This window comes from Vulpes lagopus, chromosome 1 (assembly GCF_018345385.1).
Source record: "Vulpes lagopus strain Blue_001 chromosome 1, ASM1834538v1, whole genome shotgun sequence".
NCBI lineage: Eukaryota > Metazoa > Chordata > Mammalia > Carnivora > Canidae > Vulpes > Vulpes lagopus.
The window spans coordinates 52499344-52503929 of NC_054824.1; the positions used below are offsets into that span (position 1 = coordinate 52499344).

At 47.4% G+C, this 4586-nt stretch overlaps 1 non-coding gene across 1 annotated transcript; it reads right to left on the reverse strand.

Moving 5' to 3' along the window:
• Nucleotides 1–2609: 2609 nt before the first annotated feature.
• Nucleotides 2610–2716, reverse strand: LOC121474840. The gene has a single exon (XR_005983553.1). It is a non-coding gene; the product is annotated as a U6 spliceosomal RNA (small nuclear RNA).
• Nucleotides 2717–4586: the final 1870 nt, after the last annotated feature.

Below are 4586 nucleotides of genomic sequence, written 5' to 3' on the forward strand. Positions count from 1 at the left end.
GCTGGAAGCACTCTAAGGGTGAGGACTGTACCCATCTTGCCCACCATTGTATTTCCAGAACCAAGCACAACCAAGCACAGGTAGCACAGCACCTGGTCCATTTATTTGGCTATGAATTTGTGGGTGACTGATGTTGAGCTGCTCTGGACCTCAGCTTCCTTGTCTGTGAAGCGAAGATAATAATCTTGTCTTAGCATCACTGGATCTCTTTCTACACTGACACAGAGGTTCCCAGGGTGGACATAAGAAGGAGACAGTATAATCTCTTATTTTGGAAAAAATAGTGTTAAGTGTAAAAAAATTTTTTCGTCATTTAAATGGTAGCTCTTCCTTATTTGAATATTCCCAGGGAAATATGGCAAGCTATGATGGGAAGCAGATCAAGACACATCGCAGCAAACAACCCATGAGAGTTTTTTCATTTTGTTCCCTCCTGTAATACATTTTGCTGGGAGTCTGAAATGTGTGGATGCACACCACTCATATTTCTTCTGCTCAGGAAATTGCACCATGGTGGGGATGGCTGGAGGGGCAGCGAGTGTTCATTTCCCAAGTGCTACATTCACAAAGGCAGGAAGGATAAGAAACCAGAAACCCATCTTTGCTTAGCTGCAAAACAGAGTTTTTGAAAAATATGGCCCTGTGACATGTCCTCTGTGTTTTTATCAGAAGAATGATAGCGGCAAATCTGTGGCTTAGTGGGAAAAAGTCCTTAAGGTTGGAGTTGGGTGTCTCAGATCCTAACCAGGGCACACTTTGCTTTGTCCTTGAGCAAACCATACTTTTCTCTGGGGCTGTTTCCTCCTTTGATCTTAATGTTTATAAGACCCCTCTGGGCTCTAACATTTTTAGGAAGGTAATATCAGTACTTATTTGGATTAGCCAAATCCAGGTGCTGCTCCTTCAAGGCATCTCTTCCCATTCCCTGGTGATCCTGGCATCCCCCAAACCAAGTAGCAGGGCCAGCACCTGGACCCACTCCCCCAGGTGGATGAGGAGGCTGCTTGGCTCATTAAGAGATCCCAAGTGACCCAGGGCGCAGCTAAGAGACTTGGGGCATGCTGGGGGAAAAGTGGAGCCCTGGGGAAGTGCTGCAAGGAAAAGGCAGAGTTTTGCTCCATGAACAGCAGGTCCAAGGATTCGGTAGAAGCTGGTGAGTCAATCAGGCCCAGTCTTCCAGGTCTGAGATTAGCCAGGAGAAACTCTGCTCAGTCCCATAAAGCTGGAGCTTCCAAGAAGCCCAGACATCCACCCAGGACCTACAAGGAATATCCTGGGGCTTAGTGAGGGCAGGTTGGGGACCCAGGAAGGGACTGTGCACACAAGTTCCTGACAATTTAACACCACATCTTCTCTCTGAAGCCTTGTGATGTGTGGTGTATGCTGGGATATGGGAGAAAGTGCAGCAGAGGTGAAACACAATCTCTGAGAGTGCCCCAGAGGCCCAGAGTACATTGTATATAATTACTGAATTATTCTTTGGCTGGGGATAATTCAGGGAAGGCCTCCAGGAAGAGGAGTAGAACTCTTGAAGGAAAGCCGGAGGAACTGGGAGAAAAACATTCCAGAGCCAGCAGAGCAAAGGTGCGCGGGGTGGAGAGATGCCTCAGGTGTCCTGGGAACCAGACCTCCTCTTGGTGAGCCAAAGACCTAAGCTAATGGGAGACACTATTGGAAAGGTAGGTCACTGCTGAATCTTTCTGAGACTAGAATGCAACACTCATGATTTTTGATTTAGCCTCACAGTAAAGTAAAAAACTGGCCGATTGCGTTTATTCTGCAGATGGCTTTTGTTTGGCCTGTGTAGTATGTGTGTGTGTGTGTGTGCGTGTGTGTTTAATTTGAGCCAACCTTTTAAAATACGGACCTACATTTCACATACTACCCAGATTTCCAGCTTCCCCTTAATCATGGGAAGATCTGGTCTTGTGGAGATAATCCGAAGGAGTGAAGTAGCCAAGTCCCTTTTGGATGAGCCACATAGGGTCCAGCTATCATAACTGCATACTTGCCTCACCTGGCTCGGCCCATTTGTGGCACCCTCCAGACCCAGGCCATAGAAGGTGGCACCTTGGGGTTAATAGCAGTAAGACTAGTCACGGGCAGCAGTTGGGTGGGGCACTGGCAGGAATGGAGGCAGGATGCCTGCTAGAGATGGTTGCAGAGGTTCGAGCAGAGCCTAGGTGATGGCAGTGCATGAAAATAAAGAGTTGGCTTTCGATGTCAAAGGACTAGGTGCTGCCTGGTGGTGTGAGGTGAACGCCAGTGAGGTCTCTGTCCCAAATTCATTCTCAACAAGTGTGAAGCCCATGCTCAAACCCTAATAATATCTTAAACCTGATCATTTCACCTTCCTTATCTCATCAGATCCACCATACCCCTGAGAATGTGGTATAGTATAGTCACTGTCCCCTCCATTCTGTGGGTGAAAAAGTTGAGATTCTGAGATGGTTGGTTATTTGCCTAAAGCCCCTCAGCCAGAAAACAGAAATACCTGAACAAAATACCTTTGGGCTTCCAACCCGAATCCACCTCCGTTGGTTGGGTGACATGGGTATGCCTCCATGTTGCACAAAGTACTCCTTTCTGGTTTTATCTTTTTTTAAAAAAAAAATATGGAATGCTTTACCAATTTGAGTGTCATCCTGTGCAGGGGACATGCTAATCTTCTCTGTATCATTCCAAATTTGAGTTTATGTGCTGCCAAAGTGAGTGCATCTCTCTGCTTTTTAACGGTGCAGATACATCTAGCCAGGAGAACGCACTCCCGTTCCTAGCAAAGCATGATGACCTGCTGATAGAGAAGGCACTGTAGCCTACGGGCCAGGCAGAGGCTCCGAGCCAGCCTGCCTAGCTGTGAATCCCATCACTTCTACTTACTGGCAAGTCACTAAATAATGCTGCCTCATTTTCCTTGCCTGAAAGAAATGATGGCAGCGCTGACTTCACAGGGTTGTTGTGAGGATTCAGTGGGCTACTACATGCTCTTTCATTGCTATCCACATTCTTCATAAGCCTGTCCACAGCCCTGGGTCTCTTGTGCTGAGCAGAGAATAGCAGGGGCACTGGGAAGATTTGTGTGGATGTGGAAGGGGCATCGGGACACCCTCTCTGCATGGTGATTGCCAACAAGAGGCTATATTGGTGATTGAAGAGCCATCTGGGTCATTATGCGTGGTAGAGAGTGGGAGATGGGACTTGTCCTTGCTTTGGACCATCCTCCTAGGGAGTCAGGCTTGGAGTTTTGTATTCCTGAGACAGCCAGAGGAAAGAGACTTGAGGCTGGTGGAAGTGACAACACTCAGCTATAGGCACCTGGCTGGAGGTAGACTATGTGCTGGCTGGTCATAATCACGGGTACTAAACAGCTGATATTGTGCCCAAGGTGCTAACTACCTAGAGACACTGCCTTCTGGAAACCCTGAGCCCATAACCTGCACTTAGACCCCTCAGAATGGGAGCACTGAGTCTGAGTGATGTTCATATAGGCCAGGCAGTTTGCATAGCTGTGGTAGGCAGAAGGATGACCCTAATACCTAAGACAAAACATTACGTGGCTGGCCCATTAACGGTGCTAATGTAATTAAAAGAAGGACTTTGAGATGGGGAGACTAGCCTGGACTATCCAAATGGACCCAATCTAATCTTATTGCTCCTTAAAAGCAGAGAAACATTGCTAGCTGGGGTTGGGGGTGGGGTTTGGTTAAGGAAGATGCAGGCCACAGGCTTTGTAAAAGGAGGATGGGGGCCTTGAACCAAGAAATGTGGGCAACCCCTAGAAACTGTGAAAAGTGAGGGAATTGATTCTCCCCTAGAACCTCCAAAAAGGAACACCACCCTGCAGACACCTTGATTTTAGCTCAGAGAGACTCACATCAAATGTCTCTCCCTCCAGAGATGCCTAAAACTCTTTTGGAACCAAGGAATATAGGAAGTGGCACAGAGAGGTTCCAGAGTCTAAGTATTTGGGCCACATCCAAGGGGAAGTGTCATTGGAGTCAAAGGTCAAACCTTAAGTAGCACATTTAAGGAAATGGGAGCCAAGTTTTAGCTGGACCTGGGTGTTGAGAGTGTTTGAACCTCCAGAAAGAGGCTATCCCTGAAGCCATCTCTCTAACTACTGGGTAACCTGCTCAAGACTTCTGGTTAGTTCTCTCTCCTTCAGGATAACTCAGTGTTTCTCAATGAGGCAAGGACAGGGGTAATTTTTCCCTCAGGAAATATTTAGCAAAATCTGAAGAAATTTTTGGCTGTCACAAGTGGGAAGGGGAATTGTTCCTAGCATCTAGCGGGTAGAGCCCACAGGTATTGCTAAACATCCTACAATGGGCAGGAACTATACTCCCCCAACTAAGAATGATCTACTCACAAATGTCAACAGTAGAAGGGTTGAGACACCCAGAGGTAGACACCCTTGGAGGAATGGGTTCAAATCCACATGGCTGATGAGTGAAAGACAACCCTGCTTTTCCAGCTCTTCACTGAAAGGCAGCCATCCCTCAACCAGTCTGCGGGGTGCTGAAAGTCTGGTTGGTTCCTCCAACCACATAGAGGACCAGCCCCAACTCAGGCATTTATGACAGGCA